The sequence below is a fragment of the Urocitellus parryii genome, chromosome 11 (assembly GCF_045843805.1).
Source record: "Urocitellus parryii isolate mUroPar1 chromosome 11, mUroPar1.hap1, whole genome shotgun sequence".
In the NCBI taxonomy this organism is placed as follows: Eukaryota; Metazoa; Chordata; class Mammalia; order Rodentia; family Sciuridae; genus Urocitellus; species Urocitellus parryii.
Window position 1 is genome coordinate 5,131,173 of NC_135541.1, and position 21,401 is coordinate 5,152,573.

At 51.7% G+C, this 21,401-nt stretch overlaps 1 long non-coding RNA gene across 2 annotated transcripts in view; it reads right to left on the bottom strand.

Moving 5' to 3' along the window:
• Nucleotides 1-2,110: 2,110 nt before the first annotated feature.
• Nucleotides 2,111-21,401, bottom strand: part of LOC113180883 (uncharacterized) — a 33,963-nt gene continuing 14,672 nt past the window's right edge. Inside the window, exons 2-3 of one of the 2 annotated variants that reach the window (XR_013342182.1) lie at nucleotides 3,254-3,388; nucleotides 2,111-3,158 (exon numbers count right to left, since the gene is read on the bottom strand). This is a non-coding gene — a long non-coding RNA (uncharacterized LOC113180883). Of the gene's footprint in view, nucleotides 3,389-21,401 lie in introns of both variants that reach the window. The other variant, XR_013342183.1, reaches the window with a different exon arrangement.

A 21,401-nucleotide genomic window follows, 5' to 3' on the forward strand; every position in this document is an offset into this window, starting at 1 on the left:
CGCACACCCAGATCCTAAAGCTGCTCGGGCCCTGAGGAGGGGGTGGCCATCAGACAGATTAGCTGTAGACCCCACTTCCCCAGCGACATCGAAACGCGAAATCCCATCGGAGAGAAGAAGTGCTTCAGGGGGAGCCTGGGGAGCGTGCAGGGGGCCTGGCCCACAGTCCTGGGCAGCCCACCCTGCTCTGTTGAGATTCCCCTGTGGGCATCCTGGGCTGAGCCTCTCCTCCTACCCTACCCAGAACCCCCCCTGCACTCCGGGTCCCTTCACATCCCAGGCACTCCCAGGACAAACTCCAACCGTGGTGGCGCGTCACCTTAGCCACGACATGGTGGCTGAGGCCTGGCCTGGCAGGGCTGGGGGTGTTGAACACGGACTGGGAGGTGCCGGACTTCCGAAAGCTTTGTAAGGAACATTTCCCAGCCCGCATCTCCTGTCCCGTGAGCACAGTCCCTCCAGGGCCTCATTCTTCTCCGCGTCCCCCGCCCCACCTGCACGTCATGAGAGAGCGCTTCGGGGCGGGAGGTAGAATTTTCCACCAGAGGGTCAGCCTCTGTTATTTCGTCTTCTTTGAAATGGATGAAATCGAAAGCTCTTGGAGGCTCCTGGGACAGACACTCTGGAGAGATCTAATCGCGGCAGGCCGTCATGTGAGATGAGTCAGTGATGGGGAATTTTATAGGTAGAGAAGATGAGTCACGCAACACTCAGTGGCCAGGTCACCGTGGCTTCCTCCTCTGCCCTGGAGGGGTCCCAGCTTCCCTCTGAGCCTGGCTGAGTGGTGGCCCCAGGCTCCGGGGGGGCCTTCCTGGCCTCTGCCTCCCCCTCTCAGAGCCGTCGCCGCCTGGCTGGCTGTGGTCTTCGCCGGTGACTCTTGAAGTCAGGCTGAAAGACTGCAGTGGAGACGTGGGGTTTAATGCCATCAACAGCCGGTGCAAAACCCGCCCCGTCTGCAGGGACGGTTCATCCTACGATGAGCAAGAGAAACAGGAGGAGAAAGGACAGAGAGTGTGAGACAGAGAGAGGAAGCTTCTGGCATCGTCCCCAGCATTTCACCCACAAACTGGTTCAGGCCAGTGAGACAGGATGTTCTGCAGAGCCAAGATCATGTGACCACCGTGAGCAAACAGATGGTGTATCATTAACAAACTGCAAGGCGGCGGTTCCCAGTCTCTCCAGGGTGTCAGCGACCCAGGCGATTTAATTAAAAACATAACAAAAATAAAATAAGAAGTGACCAGGGCCAAAGTCTCCTCCTATTCAGACTCAACCTGGTCAAGAATGTGGAAGGGGCGGCCCCTCTGATGCCCGGCCACCACCTGCCCCCGGACTGTGACTGGTCTGCGGACCGTCTGCACCATCCGTCCTCCAGTTAGTTACCAGCATCCTGATGGTCACTGTGGCTGCAGTGGGGGTGGAGGGTGGCTCCACCACAAGATGGGGACGGCTCCTTGCCCAGCAAGCAAGCCGAAGGGAGCCCAGAGCCTCAGGACCAGGAGAGGGTGTGCAGGGAAGCCTCACTATGCACTAGCAGTGGCCAGGGTCACCCTGGGTCTGAGCAGCAGCTTCCAGCTGGGCCAGGAGCCCGTGCAGGAGCTGTCAGAAGACCCCGAGCCCCATCGATGGAGTTATCCCAGCAGATCTCAAGCCTCCGGGTCACAAGCCATGGCCAGGGGTGAGTTGTGGGGACTCAAGACTCAGCAAAGTCCCTGCTCCACGTCGGCCCATGGTGGTGGACCGCTCACTGAAGTCAGTTCAGGTTGTCACCTGGAGTCACCTGGAGGTCTGGCTCAGCACTTCCCGGGGGGGGGGGGGGGGGGAGGAATGAATGGGAAGACAGGAGAATGCCCAGGACCCGCGGACAGGGCTCCGCGCTGCTCTCCAACCAGGGCCTTCGGCTGAGTGAGCCCGGGCTCCCCAGGGGGCTGCAGATGGAGGAGCAAAGAGGACAGGGACAGACAGGGGCAGGGAGGAGGGAAAGAGCCCAGACCAGCAGGGAACAGGGAGAAGTTCCAGAGTCACAGAGCCGGCTCAAAGCTAGTGGTGGGGGGGACGGGGAGGCGGGGCAGCTTGCAGAGAACCATGTGGCTGACGTCATGGGCTTGATCCACAGGCAACGAGGAGCTGGAACCGAGGCCACGAGAGGGTTGGCCCTCCCTCCATATCCACGGGCGCCCGTCCAGGGATCCACCTACCACAGGTCAAAAATATCGGGAAAAGAATCGCATCTGTACTGAGTGCGTGCAGACTTTATTTTTTGTCATCATTCCCTAACAACCCAGCACAACAGGGATCTGCCAGCACGCACACGACCCTGGGAATGACACAGCCCAGGGGTGACTTAACGTAGAGTGGAGGGAACTTGTGGGTCGTGTGCCAACACTATATCCATTAATCCAAGGGACTGGAGCATCGATGGATTCCAGCATCTGGAGCCTGTCCACCCAGCCATAGATGGTGAGTGTGTGTGTTGAAGGGTCCTTTGGCAACTTCAGGAAGAATCTGGAGGAGCGGTCTTCACTTCGCCATCTCTGAGATCGGTGGCGGTCCGGATGTCACTTGGATAAACGATGTGCCCACAGTGACGCCTGCGAGAAGCCCAGAGCTGACCCAAAGGCTGTGGAGAGAAGTACGCACCTGTCCTTGGGGAGGGAGGGCCCCCTGTGCAGGGTCACGGGAACACGCAACCCGCTCCACTGGCTCTCCACTCGGCGGTGGCGCCTCATCTGCAAGACTTCAGGAGCAGCCACCGGTGCCCTTCTCTAGACGTGGGGAGGGCAGACCAGACCCCGTGACCCCTGTTCTATCACATTCTAGAAGGAGAAGGCACATGGACCAACTAAGAGCTAGACTTTGTCAGTTATGGATACTTCAGGTTGACGGGGTGGGAAGATCCCCGTTGTTTCAAGTGTAAACTGAATGACTAGAAGATTCCAGGCCCACGATGATTTGAGAAACAGCCCTCCAGGAAGAGGGGCTGCTCGTGCCAAGGGCCTGAGGTGGGAATGAGTCTGGTGTGTTTTAGGAAATCAGGTCAGTGGGGCTGGGGTGTGGGGAACAAGAAATGAGTGTCAGGGATGTTGACAGGAGCAAGATCAAGGGCCTGTTGAGAAACCTGGTCATGGTGGCCGGCCGACAATGCAGCATCGGGGAATCTGTACAGAAAAAGCAATTTACCTCCAGTCAGCAGACCCACGAGCAAAGAAAGCTTTGGCCATATTGTCACAGAGTCAAAGGAATATAAACTCACACGTCTGAAGTTGTAACAGACTGTCCAGGGCTTGTGTTTCATGCTTTATGGATGCCTGCTTTAACCAACGTCAGCCAACCCCTGCAGGTCCCACAGGCTGAGATTCTAGGACTTCTGTTCTTCTTAAGTGCTTTGCTGCAAATGCCAACACCAATTAATCATTCTACAGCCACAATTAATAATCCTACGTGCGTTATAAAAAATGGCAGTTTCTTTGCGCCAACATAACACAGACGCTCTCACGGGGTGTACGCACTTGTACGCACCGAGCATGACTGGAATGTCTTCCCCAAGGACGTGAAGTTTAACTCATAATGACCTGAGAGAGAAAATACGCCTTATTTGGGGAAGTTCTGTTTGATCTAGCTGTGGAATCCAGACAGATGGAGCTGTGTTTATTAACCAGCCTCCACAGAAATGCTTGGCCCTTGGAGAGATGTCAGAGCTGTACGTTTCTTGCTGCAGGTGCTCAACCACCCCGGTGAGCTAGACCTCCAGACAGAAGCAAGACTGGGTAGGATCGGCCATGAGCAAGGGCTTCGGTCACCAGGGCTCTATTCCCCCTCTGTGGGCTTGCCAATTGCAGAACTGGGATGCCACCCAAATCTCTGTTGCTGATCCTCTATCTGTAAAAACCCATGTCCTGGGCTGGGGATGCAGCTCAGTTGGTAGGGTGCTTGCCTCTCATGCACAAGGCCCTGGGTTCGACCCCCAGCACCACCAAAAAGAAAGAAAGAAAAGCTCATGTCCCTTTCCTCTTTTCCAGTAAGGCTTCTTCCAAGAATCCCTTTAAATTTTCCCACCTTAAAGTGATCATTTCCTTCAGTATTTTTAAGAAGATATTATTCAGATAATATTGATATTTGATATATATTCAAATAATACTGATACTTAAAAATATCAAATGTAACACCTACGGGAATAAGAGTCTATAATCGGAGTCCTGGACCCAACACTCAGAGCAGGAACAACTCACCCATAACTTGCCCCTACATCAAACACTTGGCAAAGAGGGTTCATGAGCCTTCCCTGAACCCAGAGGTAACTACAAGTTTAAATTTTGTGTTTATCATGCCATTGCTTTTTTTTAAAGTTGTGTGATTTCTTTCCAAATGTACTTTTCAAATTAAAGTATAATTCATGTGCAAAAAAAAAAAGAGCAGATTTTAAGCATATAGTTTGAGGCATTTTGAAAAATGTTGCACCCCTGGACCTACAAGCTCATGCAGGAAATGCATCCTGCATTCCTGTCACCAGGAGCCCTTTATGGCCTCCAGCCCGCCCCTCACCTGCCAGAGCCCCTCCCCACCACAGACACTGTTTTCTTGGTCTTCATTTTGCCTGAGAACTGCACACAAATGGATCATAATATATATATATATGATGGAATATGTATATGTTTGCATATGTATATATTATACATAGATAGAAGATGTATGTATAGAGATAGGATATATAGGCATATATTTTCTACATATATATTAATATATATATAATATATATATATATATATATATATATATAAAATATGTGGCAGCCAGGCCTGTAATTCTAGCAACTCTGGAGGCTGAGGCAGGAGGATTGCCAAGTTCAAAGCCAGCTTCAGCAACTCAGCAAGACCCTGTCTCAAAAAAGGAAAAAAATGGCTGAGGATGTAGCGCAGGGGTAGTGCCCAGGACCAAAACAAAGTAGAGTCATAAAAACGAAGAGCCATGGGGTGGAGTCTGGGAAAGAAAGAGTGTCAAACGTGAAGCCCCTGTGTCCTCACCCCAGTCCCCTCCTGGCCTCGGTGTGGGGCAATGTGCAGGGCGCTGCTGAGCCAGGAAGCTTGGCCACGCTCCAGCTCCAGGTGCTGGTGGTGGCCTGGATACACGGGCAAGACCGCTGGGTGGTATGCACGACACTGCTCCTGGTCTCTGAGGATGTAGGTGGCACCAACCCTCGGATGGCTTGGCTGGTCTTGATCACTTGGCCAGCCCCGCCTTACTCATCTCATTAGCATAGACTCAGGTGTGGTCCAAGGGGCCCACCATGAGTCGTTCCATTAATAGGACTATCAGGTGTGGCCCAAGTGGCCCACCAGGAATAACCAAGGCCTTCCTGTTACTCAAGAAATTTCAAGGGTTCGAGGCAACCTCCCAGGCGATGAAACAAAAGGTAGGACATTTTTTTTTCCCAGTACTGGAGATTGAACCCAGGGTTTTGGGAGCCAACCCCACCTCCAAAGACTAACTTTCCCATCCCCAGAGAAGAGCCGTCCAATGGTGAGCCCTGCTGACTCACATGATCCTTACCCACCCATCAGACTAGCCCTGCTGACTCACATGATCCTTACCCACCAATCAGACTAGCCCTGCTGACTCACATGATCCTTACCCACCAATCAGAAAGCACCCCGTGCCAACTGTCAAACCTTGAACTGTTAAACTGTCATAACTGTCAAACCGCCCCTGGCTCTATAAATATGCAGAGCTGTTCCTCAATAAAAGGGCACTTCGACGAGCCTTGTCCAGTCGTTCCTTCCCAGGGTGCCTACCACTGAGCTACATCTGCGGCCCTTTGTATAACTTGTTTTGAGACTGGGTCTCGCTAAGTTTTTCTGAGGCTGGCCTCGAACTTGTGATCCTCCTGCCACGGTCTCTGGGTCGCTGGGATTACAGGTGGGTGCCACACCCACAGCAGGAATCACTTTTAAGTAACTAAATTCTCTGCTACACAGTAACATGGATTTTCCAGTGTTTTAACAACACCCTTGTTAAAACGTTGCTGGATCCTTTTTGCTAATCTTTAAATGGATTTTCCATCTGTGTCTGTGAATGAGGTTGCTTAGGACTTTCCTTTCTCTACCTTGTCCTTCACTAGTGTGAGTTCATAGAATGAGCTGGAGCGTGTTTTCTCTCTCTGTGCTGGAAGGATTCTTGTTAGATTGAGCAATCAGTTCCCTGAAGGATTTGCTGTGAAATCTGACTTGTGTGGTTGTGGCCAGAATCTCAATACCATTTCAATTTCTTTAATAATTCTAGGATCATTCAAGATTTCTATTTCTTCTCGAGTCAACATGAATGTTATATTTTTCTAGGAATATTTCTCTTGGATATAATTTTCAAAGCTATCCATGAAATTATTTCTTGTATTTTCTTTTTATTATCATTTTTATTTTTCAGGGTTTTTTTTTCTTTTTTGGTACTAGGGACGGAACAGGGCCTCACACATGCTAAGCACATGCTTTATCACTGAACTACACCTCAAGCCCTCCTATCAGTTTAATCTCTGCTGTGTTTATAGTTAAATATCATATGCTGTGGTTTGCATGTGTTTGTTCTCCAAAGGCTCGTAAGTTGGAAGCTGGGTCTTCAGTGTGGGCGTATTGAGGTTGCAGGACCTTTAAGAGGTGGGGCCTTGGGAGAGGCCTTTAGGTCTTTGGGTGTTCTGCTCTCAGAAGGGATGAAGGTGATTTCCTGGGACTCCCATTTGGTTCTCAAGAGAGTGAGTTATTATAAGCTTGAACCTGGCCCAGGTGCAGTGGTGCACACCTGAAATCCCAGTGTCCCAGGAGGCTAAGGTAAGAGGATCTCAATTTCCAGGCCAGCCTGGGCAATTTAGCAAGACTCTGTCTCAAAATAAAATAAACATCAAAAGAGCAAGACATGTAGCTCTGTGGTTAAGTGCCCCTGGGTTCAATCCCCACACTGCCAACACCTAAGTGAAATGAAATAATACTGATAATAATAGTAGTGAGCCTGCCACATAAGTCACACTCTTCCTCCCCATCTTTCTCTTGTACATGCTGTTTGTCATGAAATCATCACCAGAGCCTAGCTGATGCCAGCACCATGCCCTTCAACCTGTACAACTGTGAACTAAATCAACCTTCTTCTTTATAGAGCTACCCAGCCTCAGGCATTTAATTATAGTAATGCAAGGTGGACTAATACACCTATTTTCTTCTTTAATATCTTCTCTTTTCTCATTCTTTGATATGAATGGTTCCCCCCGTTTTTAGTTGGAGTTAGCTTATTGATATTCAGCCTCTATTATTTGCAAATAATATGTGTATTTAAGACTATGCATTTCCTTCTGAACACAACTTTCCCTATAATATAAAAGTTCTACATGGTTTTATTATTGTTTTAGTATTTTTAAGTTTTCATTACAATCTGTTTGTGAAACATGGATTATTTAGAATTCTGTTTTGAAATCCCACAATATGGAAACATCTTAATTTACATTTTGTTGTTGACTTCTACTCCGTTACATTTTGGTCAGGCTAGGGATGTAGATCAGGGGTAGAGCATTTGTCTACCAAGTAGGAGCCCTGGGTTCATTCCCAGTACCAAAGAATAATTTTTTTAATCACATTTTGTTCAAAGAAGTGATAGGTAAGAAACCTACTCTTATAAAATGGGTTGGGGGTGGGGAGGGCTTAATTTGTGTCCATTTGAAAGATTTTTTAAATCAAATTGTCCAAACATATTCATTATTTTTTGCTCTAATTAACCTACCAATTGCTGAGAGAGAAATATTCTCATGTCTTTATGGTGAATTGAAACATTTTGCATTATATTCTCAGAGTGTGTGTGTGTGTGTGTGTGTGTGTGTGTATGTATTTGTGTGTGTATGTATTTGTGTGTGTGTGTGTGTGTGAGAGAGAGAGAGAGAGAGAGAGAGAGAGAGAGAGAGAGAGAGAGAGAGGTTGACGTCGTCACGCCAGTTCTCTTGCTGAGTACTTTCCTGGAGTGTCTTTTCCCATCCTCTTACCCTCAGTGTTTCCGGTTCACCTCGCTGTGTGTTCTCCCAGCAGTTTCTCTGCCTTTTAACTCGTGGGTTTAACCCATGCATGTTTGGTAGGTTGTGAATATTGTAACGTAGGGTTTCCCTCCATCTTAGCACCAGGGTGTTGCACAGCGAGGCCAAGTTTGTCCCTCCCTGCCCCTCACCAGAGCCTGTGCCCTGACATTTGGGGACATTGCTATCTTAGGCCCTCCCTCAATAGTGCATCTATTAACGTTTTTGCATCTTGAGAAAATGCTATTCTCTGGTTAAGTATAGAGAGGAAACCAAATCCTTGGGAAATGGGTGAACTCACATGATCCACAAAGCTTTTCTCAGAAACCCCAACAGGCAGCGTGGTGCTGGGGGAAGCAAAGGGTCGAGTCCTCCTCCGCCCCTTCCAGCTGCGTGATTGGGGTGAATTCCTTAAGCTCTCCAGCTGTTTCTCCTTCTGGAAACCAAGAACGATCATACCTGGACTCTGGGCAGGCAAGAGAGAGTCTGGACCCAGCAGGTGCTCAGTGGACGTCCCCCTTCCTACCCTCACTTCCCGGGCCTGTGGCCCTGACGACAACGAGAACATCTCGTAAAGACCACAAATGCGAGGCAGCGGCACGGGTCTCACTGGGTAGAACCCTTCCTGACTTTGGTGATTCATGCAACACCAGAAAGATGCCCAAGGTCCCAGCTGACAAAGACGTGGCAAGTCCACGCCGGCCGCCTCTCACCGCCGTCCCTGCTGGTGCCCCCTGTGGAACTCCCCTTCTGAACTGCGCTGTCTGTGAGCCTGAGAGATGGCGAGGCTCGGGGCACTGCCGGGCCTGCTCTCTGTAGGTGGCCATGTGGGTGCAGCCCAGGCCACGGGTACGAGTTTGACTTGGTCTGTTGACCTCCCAGGGTTTCGAGCTTGATTTGATCTGTTGGCTGCAAAAGTCCTCGGCCCTGGTGAGCTCAGCCAGGACCACGGCCGCCGAGGTGACCCATGGCCGCTGAGGTGACCCGTTCCGCGTCCTCTATCAGGAGTTAAGAGTGTGAACAATGGTCCTTGGCCATGAACATCTGCACTAGGAGCTAAATTCCTTCTCCCTCTGCCCATCTCTCGGGCGGAGGTGTGACTCAGCTGCTGGCCTGTCACATCACCTGCCGGTGACTCTGGGGCTTGGAGTCGGTGTGGAGGCGCGGAAGGCAGGGTGGGCAGGCGGGGCTGGCTCGCTGGGCTCTTCCGCTGCTCTGTGTGTGGTTGGCGGTCTCCACGGTTCAGAGTCCAGAGCAGTGTGCTCAGGTCAAGAAAAGACCCTTGAGGAGGACAAAGAAGGACAGGAATCGTGACCAACTCTGCTGTTTGAAGAAATCATCTTAACAATCCAGAAGGCTCTCGTGCTCCAAACTTTGTTTCTTGAGGTCTGATTTTTCTCCCTTCATCATTTTGAGAATCGAGTTGCTTAAAAGCAGTAAATCACGAGTTAAGACTCCCTGGTTCCAAACCAATAATGACAGGAACAGCGCACAGAACCCACTCCAGCGCGGACGCGTCCTGAAGCACCCGGGGGCATTCCCTCGCTGAGCTCTTGCCACAGCCGGTGGCGCAGGTCCTCACCTCCCATCTCACGGCTGTGGAGACCAGGGATCCGAGAAGCTGCTCCCAGGGCACACGCCCACTGAGCACTCACCCCAGGCCACAGCCACATGGTCCTGGACCTGGGATGGTCCCAAGTTGAGCTTTGGCCCAGTATTTGGCCAAAATCTATTATTTGGGGATGGGAACCAGTCGCCCACCCCGACAGGTCCTGTCTCCTTTGAACCTGGGCATGTGGGGCAAAGGCTGGGGCCGTCCCTGAGAGCTCAGGGTCAGGGTCACAGATGAGGATTAGTCAGGGCATTGCAGACTGTGGGTCTGTTGCCTTTTAAAATATAGGAAAGTGTTTGAGATGCCCCCCTGGAGAAAATACCTCCAAGGTGCTATTACCTTAAAATTCTGTCACCCCAAGAAGATACACGTGCTCCTACTTCAAGTAAGAACTGCTACGGTAACTGATGACCGGGAGAGACGTGGGTCTTGTGCCAAGACACTGAAGAACATCCCAAAGGTAAACAAAGAGGGAAACAGGTGGGCCACAGGCAGAGTGAAGACGGGCCACTGTTGGCTGACCCTAAGAAGAGCACGTGCCACAAAGGTGTCAAAAGTGCACATGGCAGTCGGTGAGGTCAATGACATCATCCTCCCGACTGTCCTGGGCTAGGTCAGCGATTTGCATTTATACTGCGACCTCAGACGTCCGAGAGCTGTTTTTCATTCATCGTTATCCATTTAGAGGAGGAGTCCCTTGGAGAAAAGCCCCTTAAGGAAATCTTCCTGCCTCGCGGGATGGATTAAAAGGAGAATGTCCAAATTTCACAAAAAGAAAAGTCCAGAACCCGGGGACGTGTCAATGACCCTTATCTGCTCTCTAGACAAAAGGTGTGCGAAAGGAAAGCATCAGGGGGAAGTGAGAAGCGTCAAACCAGCCCTGCTGGTCCACCTCCAGCTGGAGGGAGCCTGTGGTCACAGCGCACCTCCCCAGCAGGAGTCCCGAGGGCCCCACGGCAGCCACCGTGGGTCCTTCCACACCGTGAAGCTGAACCTTTCAAAAAAGTTCTGAGTTGAAAATATTAAAAATAAAGCTTCCGACGGCTAATTATGTCCCAGAGGTTGATTTCATGAGAAATATTTATCTGAAGTCAGATATTGGCTCCCGTGGTTAAATATCCAACATGTGGCCAAAATCCGCATTCACTGAACCTTTAATTATTCAAATGTAAAATAAGAATAAAATTTAAAGTCTCCTTGGAATTACAAGGCAGTAGTGACAGCAGAGAAAAGTGATCATTCCAATACGGGATGGGGAAGCACTTAACTAAAATTGAGGTCAGAAGGTAAAGAGCATGGGATCCAAGATGACCACAAGCTGAGCAGCAGTTGGCGTAAAAAAACAAGAAATAAAATGAGCAAGGCTAGTGTGTCTTGGGAGGGGAACTCCTCTTCTGGGTTTTGTGTCAGTCAACAGGGGTTGGCAAGGACATATAAACACTGGGCAGAGTGGAGACCTAATCATGAAAATGGGCTTTTCTTAGTGGATAATTAAATAAACTAGAATTGCTTCATTAACAAAACAGTTGATAAAAGGTTATTTTGATTACTTTTTTAAGAATGTGACAGTGTTTGGTTTTGTTGAGCTCCATTTATGGTTCAGGCGGATTCATGTCACGCAACTCCCATGTGCACAGAAGTAGGAGACAATATTGGCTTTGACTGAAGAGTCAGGAAATGCTGACTTTTAGTTGGTTTAGGTGAGAAGAGACCAGCAAGCCCGCAGCAGACAAAGACTGAAAAATCACCACAGGCCCAGAAACCACAGGGCCAAACCACCGTGGACAGAACCCTCCAAAACTGTGAGCCAAAATAAACCTGCCCTTTTATAAGTTGATTATCTCAGGTATTTTGTTACAGTAATGGAAAGCTGGCTAATGGAGCAGCCTGTATGTGTATTGCCAAAGAAATACTGGGGAGTAAATGTCACAGCTCATTATCTTAGTAGAAGCTATCTTGTTATCCCCACCACCCCGCCCCGCGTGAGAAAAACGTAGCCTCAGGCCGGGGCTGCAGCTCAGTGGTAGAGTGCTTGCCTAGTGTGCACGAGGCCCTGGTTAGATGCCCAACACCACCAAAGGAAAAATGAAGACAGAAAATTCAGTCTCTACAACTCAAATATAAGGTCTGCAACAAATGTCAAAAAATCGGCCAATGGAGGGATTTAATCTACATTTTAGCAGAAATGGATCATTGCTTCGAAGTTTCAAATGTGTACACGGATGCAGGGTTAAACCAGAACTGCCGTTTACACCAGCCTTTGGTGGCAGACGCCTCTGAACCTGTGTGAAGTCAAGTTTCTCTCGTTGAAACAGAAACCAACAAACTTGGGCTGGGGATGCAACTTAGTGGTACACCCTCACCTAGCAGCCTGAGGCCCTGGGTTGGATCCCTGGCACGGAAAACCAAACAAAACCCTAAAAAAATTTTTTTAATTAATATTTAAATATTTATAAAATGCAACATTATGTCAACATTGTTAGTTTACAATTTATAATCCATAAAAGTCTCATCACTTTGGAAGGCTATGTACAGGGGACCTCTTCTCCCCCAGCACAAATCCCCAAGTTGCATGCTGACAGCCCATTATAAATGAGTGGTGTGGAGCCTAATAACTTCAAGAGCAAAATTCTCAGCATTGTTTCTTGTATTTCCATGGAAAGAAGGAGAAGTGAGTGACGGTGGAGTCTGGGTGCATTTTGATGTGCCTGCTAGGTGTGGGCCTGGCTGGGGGTCGGGGGCACACCCTGAAAGAGTCCTTAGACTTAGGGGTTTTAAAAACGGTCCTGAAAGAGACAAATATTATATAGAGTGTAATATAAATGCATATGTGCATTACATAAATGTCTCCTTTTGCATGCTGCCAACCACAAGTGGAGACTCAGGATGACCCCACACTTGAAGACAACACTGTTAACGTTTTAATTTAAACATACTTTGCTAGGTGTTTGCATTAATCACAGTCGATTTTACAACAGTTTTATCCTCTCCCAAAAGAAGGCTTTCCCCCAACAGTCAGGGCCCCATCCCCAGCCCTGTTTGGTATTTTATGAGGAAACCAGGAGCCAGCCGCAGTGGCCCACACCTGAAGTCCCAGCCACTTGGGAAGCTGAGGCAGGAGGGTGGCTCCCGCCAGGAGTCAGAGACAGGCTGCAGAGGGCACACACACACACACACACACACACACACACACACACACACGGCAGGCAGGAGCTCTCAGAGGGGCTCCAGTCAGCCAGGGGACAGGTGGCCAGGCAGGAGTCCACCGCAGAGACCCCAGGATGAGCTGATGGCGGTGAGAACTACAAAAGCCGGGAGAGGGGCAGGTCACAGGGAGAAGGAATCAGATGTGGCAGCAGAGTGGACGCTGGAGGAAGGAGGGAGGGGGAGGGCTGGGGACAGCACTGGGCTTCCTGAGGACTCCAGGCAGTGGCCAGCAAGGGAGAACAAAGGCCTCTGGGTCGCTGAAGGCAGGACATGGTGGGAGGCCAGCAGTTCAACCCCAGTTTGACCGGCATGGAGGGCAGACTTAGCGCCAGTTACCAACCCAGAAATGAGAGGCCAAAGTGGGAGAGGAAGAGTGGACTGGGGGGGGAGGGGAGTTCAAGAAGGGCCAGCAGCCCTCCTCCCCTCCTCCCCTCCCCGTCCTCCCTCCCCCTCCCTCCCTTCTCCTTCCCATCTCTCCCCCACTCCCGTCTCTCTTAGAGAACCCTGTTTTTTAAAGATTGTTCCGTGTCTCCACTTTGTGCTGCTGCCGTGTGTGTGTATGTGTGTGTGTGTGTGTGTGTGTGTGTGTGTGTGTGTGTATTGGGGGTAACTTTTAATTAGGTGCAATTTCAAGTTCACCACGAAGCTGCCACCCAGCAGGAGCTCCCGTGCTGGTCCGGAGGCCCAGCTCTCCTGGGCTCAGACTCCCTCACACCAGCGCACACATCTGTGCAGGTTCCGAGGGAACCCTGGAGGGTGCACGAGGCACCGGGGCCCTGGACACTCAGACTCAACCCCATCCCAGTCCCTGTTCCAGTTCCACCGAGCATCCCAGTTCCATCCCCTGTGGCTTCTCCCCTGGGCCCTCATCCAGGAGGGCAGGGCGTTGAGTCACGGGAAGCTCCTCCGCCTGCGCCTTGCGCAACTGGCCTCCTTATCTCCCGGGCCTTAGGTAACCATGGCTCCGGCCTGCTCCCCCGGAAGTGGGCAGTCCTCTGGGCACCTCCCCAGCCGCCTGCCTCTTCCTCCACACCCTTCTCGCCAGCTGCTGCTGTGCTGCAAGTAAGAGCAGTGTCCTGGGATGCCGTGCGTGGCCGCTGCAGAGCCTGGGCATCGGGGCCACCACGGCGGCCTCTGTACTGCAGGGCGGGATCACCGGGGCAGCCTCACCCTCTCAGTTCGGTTGTGACCAGGCCATCCTATGGCGGCTGCCTCTCGGGAGTTTTCTGAGGAGTAAACAGATCTGTTATGAGGATGAAATTTCCATATATGCAAAATGTATGTAAATGAGCATATGCTAATGAGTCCACTCGGAGACGTGCTGGGGATAGTGCCTGGTACGCAGTAAGTGCTCGGTAAACATGGCTCCTACATGGGCATCTAGTACTGGGCCTGGCACGTGGGAGACACTGGCAGGGCACTGTGGGATGGCGGGGTTCGGGTGGAGGAGCATTGGGGAACCTCTCAGCAGTGGGAGGGCACAGAGCAAGGGTGATGGGTCCAACCCAGCATTAGAGACGGACAGGCCACCTTTTCATTCTGCACATTGTGGAGGGGTAGAAGAACCAAGAAAAGACTCATGAGGAAGGAGGAGCTCCAGACACCAGGACACGACATGGCAGTGCTCTGACCTGACCTCGGGTGTATGAAGGTGCTGGAGCACAGCTCAAGCCGCAGGCTTGGTGTAGCGATCTGTGTGTGGACCTGCGTCCCCTTGTGGGTCAAAGGGGAGAACTTCAGGTTGATCCATCTCAGGGACAGTCCACTTTGGGCATCACCATCCTCACCATCACCATCACCTCTTCATGAGGTTCTAGGTGACACGTGTCACCATGTCCCCTCATCTTTACTCCAGTGCCCACGACCGGTTCGATTAGCTCCCCTGTGCAGGGGAGGAAGTGAGGCCAGAGAGATTCAGGGCTGGGTGGGCAAGGGCCTGGGAGGGAGAGAAGGGGGACCTTCCCCTGAGACGCAGCAAGAATGGAAAGGCAGAGGAGCAGCGGCTCAGGAGGCCTGTTCCCCTGGCTTCCGCATGGGTTCCTGAGAAGGAAGATGGACAGGGGATCAGAGGCCATCTAAAGACCTCCCACAGCAGGAGCTGGGAGTTCTGCCAGGAAGGAGTGAGAGGCGAGTGGCTAGAGCCTGTGACTGCGGGCCTGTGTCTTCTAGAGCTTCCTGTGACTTGGGAGCAAGACGGAGAAGGGGCTGGGCAGGAGCCCCGGGGGAAGGGGGTGCTGGGTGATGTGCAGCCAGCACAGGTCAGAGGTGCTTGGCTCTGAGGGGGGTGTGGCCATAGATGGCACTCCACAGTAGAGAGGTCTGCTGCCCAGGAGGTCCCCTGCTGGTGAGTCAGCGTCCTCTGTTGATTCAGGAGGGAGTTCATGCCCTCAGTAAACTGGGAGCAGTTATGACCCAAGGCGGGAGGTCCAAGGCCAGAACCTTTGGACGGGTCCACCTGTGGGGAGGAGGGAGGAGAGGTGGCCGGGGATAGCCCACGAGAGAAGTGTTCAGAGAAGCCGGAGAGAAAACTCAATGCCTCTGTGCCCCAGAGGCCCAGGGAGGACAGCCCTGGGAGGCAGGTCCCCAGATTCACAAAAGAGGTCTCAGGGGACAAGGCCACCCTGATGCCTGAGGTCAAGCGAGGAGGGACTAACACTAGCCAATATTTAAAATGCAGAAAACATAAAATTTGTCTGGATCAAAAACAATGCTTTCTTTCTAAAGAATGGAGGCCAAGCTGTCCCTGCCTGGGTCACATGCCAGACCCCTCCCTGCACATAGAGGAATAGGAATGGCAGCTGCGGGTCCCCAGCTGACTAACTTTGTGGGAATGGAGCCCTCAGAACCTGCTGCTGAGAAGAGATGCTCAGGCGACCTTGGCTGACCCTGGGACCCAGAGATGGGATGATAACCTGGACTTGGAGCACCTGACAGGATTCAGTGATGTACATGAAACCAGGTCACCGGGACAGGGCTTGGGAAGCCTGGGCTGTGTCTCCGGTGTGTGGCTGGCCGAGGTCCTGCCCCACATCAGGGAGAAGCACACCGCTTCCTTTCCGATGTGCACCTCCCCATTTTGAAAGTTCTGGGGTCCTGGAGGTCCAAAGCTCTCTTTTCTGGGCCCTTCCCCCATTTCCCTCCTGAGCTGTCAGCGGCCTGCTTTGTCCTGAAAATGTGAAGGGAAAACTCCACAAGTAAGCAGTGCCTACATTTTAAATGGCACTGGGCTCCATCCACCCAAGTCACACACCAGGAACACCGTCCTGGACTTTCACACCGAGGACCTCACTGCCCTTAGTCACCTCCCAGCCATCCTGCCATCAGATCACAGTGCCTGTGTGCAGGCGGCCTTTATTTTACTTAATAATGGCCCCTGAGCACAAGAGCAGGGACGCTGGCAATCAGATAGGCATGAAGCGCTTCCTGTGAGAGGAAAAGGGAAAGTTCTTGACTTAAGAAGGAAACAAACCATGAACTGAAGTTGCAAAGATCTGTGGGTAAGAAGGAGCGTCTGTCCATGATGCGGCGAAGAAGGGAAAGAAACCCACGCCCCGTCGCTCTCCCACCTCACGCTGCAAACGCTGTAGCCACCGTAGGGTGTAGGGTTTGGTCAGGATGGAAACGGCCCTAAACTCTCGTGGCTCTAAGCGTCTGGGGAAAAACAGTAGGTCCAGGGTTTGGTACTGCTCCCCAGTTCAGGCATCGTCTGGGCTCCTGAAATACATCCCCCTTGAATAAGGGTGGACTGCTGTCATTGGACTGTCCCTTGGTGAGGGAGGGAGGAAGGGAGGCTCATGCAAAGTGGCAGAGGGCAGCCTTGGCAGAGTGCTTCTGCATGCCCGAGGGGGAAAGGGTGGGGGCACACCGGGACTGGAGCGAGGCCTTGCTGCACACGGCACCTGGGCAGGGAAGGACAGAGGCTGCAGACACCCGTGGGTCCTTGACCCAGGGAGGGGCATTTCTGGGGCCAAGTCCTTGGAGCACTCGCAAGAGCCTGAGATCCACAGGACCCTCAGCTCCAGCAGTGCTCAGCCCCAGGAGCCAGGGCAGCAGAGGCCTGGCCACAGTGCCCCAAAGTATGCTTCCTCTTGGATGGGAGCTGGATGGACAAAGTAACCAAATAGTGACTGATACTGCCGGACATCAAAGCCAGATGACCTCTGATTTAGAAAAATAATGCAACCCTTCTTTTGCCCACACTCCAGAGACCAACCCCCCCCCCCGCCCGGCCCGAAGGCACCTGATGCAGGTCCCCCACTCTGATGCTGTGAACTTCAAGTGTACAGGTTGCTTTTCACCAGAGTCATCAGAGAGCCAAGCTATCAAATCAATCTAAAAAAGGACGGGTGCATTCCTCCTGTGTCACAGCGCACACGCCAGCTTCCAGAGGGCTGCCAGGCGAGGCAGGAAGGGGACTCGCGGGTCATGATTTTACACCTGACGCCAGAAAGGCTCTGTAAACAGGAGGCCTGACGCGGGTGGCTACCTCGCTGGCCCACTCCCTGGATGCTCAGTGATTACAGGCCGGACAGCACGTATTAACTGAGGTGAGGTCATGGCTCTGGAGCCGTGTGACTGTCATCTTTGCACCAGGAGAGTGCCTTTCCCCTTGGCCTCCTGCCAGTCTGGCAGCACGCTCTGGGCTGAAAGAGTGGAGAAAGAAGCTGTTTTATGCTTTGCTAATAGAAGCATCCAAGAACTGAGAACTTTTGGTTTTTCAAATTTCACTGAAAGATCCTTGACTTCAGTCCGGACCTGGCTCTGGGGCTGAGAGCCATGGGGATGGCCGCTGCAGGAGATGCCGTCACCCAGCCCAGTTCCATCAGGACTATTGATGTCCTAGGTCTTCTCCTTCAGGACTGTGGTTTGACATTTGCCTTCTGGCAGAACCAGGGCCCACGAGGAGGAGTTGCAGGGAGGTGACTTTTGGCAAAACGTAGGAAGAATTTTCTTAGAGCAGTCCAAAAATGAAACAGCTCCACTCAGAAGACAGAATGGCCCCAGCCTGCATGAGGTCCTCCTGAGGTCCCTTCAGGTGGCTCTGCCCAGTGCCTCAAGAGATGTGTACAGGTCAAAGATGGCCCTGCTAAGATGGCGCCAACGCCTGCCCCACGCGGCTCCATGTGCCTCCATGTGCAGGCAGTCATCAAATCTTCAAACAGCCCTGCAAGACGGCACTGCTGTCCCTGTCCTTTTCCAGATGAGGAAACCGAGGCAGGAAGCAGCATAGGACCCGCCTGCGTTCACACTGCTGGTGTGTGCGAGGGAGTCAGGATTCGGGCCCAGGCATCTGACTGCCCTGCTGGTTCCTCTGTAGACCTTGGGCATCCTTAGCACAAGCCCCAAATCTGAAACTCTTGAATCATGGACCCGACAAGTGGAAAATTCCACACCTGACCTCCTGTGATGGGTGGCAGAATGCAACAAAATTAGTAAGATCCTTGTATAAAATCACCTCCAGGCCATGTGTACACACTAATATGAAACATAAATGAAGTTTTCATTCATCCCCAAGATATCTCATTATGAACATGCAAACATTTCTAAAATCTGGAAAAAAAAAATCCAAACTTTACCACACTCTGGTCCCAAGTTTTCGGATGAAGGACACAGCCCGTGCCGTGATGCTGATCTTCTCATAAGGTGTTCAAGGGTCACATGACCCTACAGTGACCAGCTGTTCTTCCCAAGAGGAATTTAAAACCTGGGGCAGGAAGGGAGGCCCTGGATCCAGAGTCAAGGCAACATCAGTCACTGATGCACTCAGACTCTTAGAAAGGAAGTCCCCAGATGGCCGGACCCATCTGTCCTGGGCACAGGACAGAGAGCGAGTGGCACAGGAGACCCTGAGGTCCAAGGGCTCCAGGGCTCAGCATCCTCTTGACTGCAAAGTGCTGTCTGCTCGCTCCTTCAGGCGAGTCCGACTCCCCCTGCAGGGTCAGGAATCTGCCTGACCTCTCCCAGAGCCCTCGCCTGATCATCCGCCAGGAATGATCATCCGCCAGGAATGATCAGGCCACGTCTCTGAAGTGGCCTCCAGGGGGAACAGCAAGAAGTCTGGGGATCTGGAGAAGTTGCTCCCTGGAGTCCGCCTTCCCCTTGGTTGTGAATGGGAGTCAGGGGCCTCCTCCCTGGGCTCTTGGGAGGACTGAACAAGCTAATGGGAGAAATGGCTGAGTTCTGAGGCCAGTGGTGGATTCGGGCTTTGCCCACCGCTGTCCACAGACTGAAGGTCCCGAGCTCAGCCCTCTGGCATTTGGTCCATGTGGCTATACTGGGCCAGCTGAGAACCTTCTTCAAAAACAACAAAGGCCAGGGAGGAATGTCCTGTGCACATTTTGGGCCTGCAGTGGGAAAAGTGACCAGGGACCGCCAGGGACCCTCAGGGCCACTCAGTCCAGCACTGCATACGGGCGTTGTGCTCAATGATAGGACTGTGGGTCCATAAGGTCACACAGGAGCTGGGAAGTTCCCAAGGCCAGGTGGTGCCGTGGCTACTGCAATGTCTTAGCATGACGCCCGCCTCGGGTCTCTGGTGATCCTGGTGAAGGGAGCCCGTGGCGCTGCCAGTCACACGAGTGTGCATTCAGTAGAGTGCAGGCACGTTTTCAAGTCAGACTTGAAAACGAGAACCGACGACTGTTGCTGGTTGATGTCCTGACTCACCCTTGACTGCTGTTCTAGAGTGGACACCTACCTGCCTGTCGGGCAGGCGTCTCCCCCAGGAGAGGGCATCGCTGTCACAGATGGCAGCTCCCTGCAAGTCGCTGCCCCCAGACCTTCAGGGGGACAAGACGCACAGCAGGATGGAAGCTCCTGCCGCAGGCTCATGTGGGGTCCGTGTCCTAGTTTTTAACAAAAAGTTGGAAAAGTAGAAAGAGAAGAAAATTTAATAACGGGCAACACCATGCGACCCAGAGGCCTGGCGGGCCCCTCCTCTGGGTCTGTGTATGCCCTCACGGTGTCCGCACAGCAAGGGTCGTTAGGCCACAGCTGGCTGAGGTGGGCCTGAGAGGAGATCCGACTCAGAAAGCTCAGGTCGCGCTCAGCCCCAGAACCTGCTCCCTCCCTAAAAGGAGAAACAGCTAGAACATTCCTAAAACTGCGAGCTGTAAAGTGCTCTGAGTCATTGCCGAGGGAGGGAAGAAAATGTGCGTGTAGTAAAATAAAAAGACTTTCTGCGGTGGGCTGAGAGAGGACAGGGGCTTTGGCTGCCCAGTTGAGGCCCACAGGGCTGAGAGCTGGGCTCTGGGGTGAGGACAGGCCACCGGCTCCCCTTACACTTTCACTCCAGGGCCCACGTGGGACATTTACCAATGCCCTGATAACAGATTCTAATCAGACCAGTCGTCCTAGAGGCCACAACTTACACAACACGGGCTTCCCTGGGGCCCGGCAATCTTCCCCAGGACAGGACCATCGGAGCCAAGAGTTTCTTCCATCTAATCCCGGGTTGTGTTATCCTTACGATCCTTCTATAAAATAGGTTGAAATAACTTTTCTGAATTTCTACTTGGGAAAATGGTCGTACAGAACATTTTAGTCATTTTTTCTAAAATGTGCCGGAAAAGTGGGAGAAGTTTTTGACCACGGAATTAGCTAGACCCTTCCTGACTAATCCCTGGGATTGTTACCCAATTGCATCTTGAAAGAAAAGGAAGAAAACTTCCTCTTCATCAACTATTTGCATTCCAGTTATTGCACCCGCTGCGAAATTAGAGATTCCTGAGGGCCAAAGAGAGCTCAGGTGGAAGCTTCTGTCTTTCTTTCAAGGGATCCTGGGTCTGACACCAAATCTTCATTCAGAGTAAAGGAGGAAATTCAAGCTGGCCTTGGTGTCTGAGGGTTCTGCGTTTACAGATTCAACCAATCACAGATGAAGGGTGTTTGGGGGGAGAAAAATTATCCCTGTAGCAGACTTTTTATTGTCATTATTCCCTAAGCAATACAGCACAACACCCTATGATACAGCATTTGCATTACGCTAGGTGCTGTAAGTAACCTAGAGATGATTTAAAGTGTCCTGCAGACATGTGTAGGTTCTATGCCACACTGCGCCACTTTATTTCGGGAATTTGAGCGTCTGAGGGTTTTAGTAGGATATTAAGAGATGACTGAACCTTCATTGCTATTTTCACTGTCTTAGGAAATTGGACCAGAAGGATTTTAAGGTTCCATCCTGTTGTATGGCATTCTTTAAAGCCTTTTGTTATTTTTTGTGCAATTATATTTCCCTTACTTTCATTCCCCACACTGCCTGGCCCCTCTCCTGGCCCTTCTCCTGATGATCTGAAATAACAGAATTTCTGAAATCCCTGTCACGCCCGCTCTGCGAAAGCAATTTTGCATCCTGGGACCCAGCACATCAGGTCCTTCGCAGTACCGCAAATAATAACAACGACAAAACAGCACTTCAGCAATGCCCCCCTGTCCATCGCTTCCAACCGCCACTCAGAAATTTTTGTTTCCAAATGAGTACAGGCCCCGCAGCCTGGTCTCAGGGACAAGGAGGAGCCCCTGTTGTTTGAGCACCGGGCGTGCAGG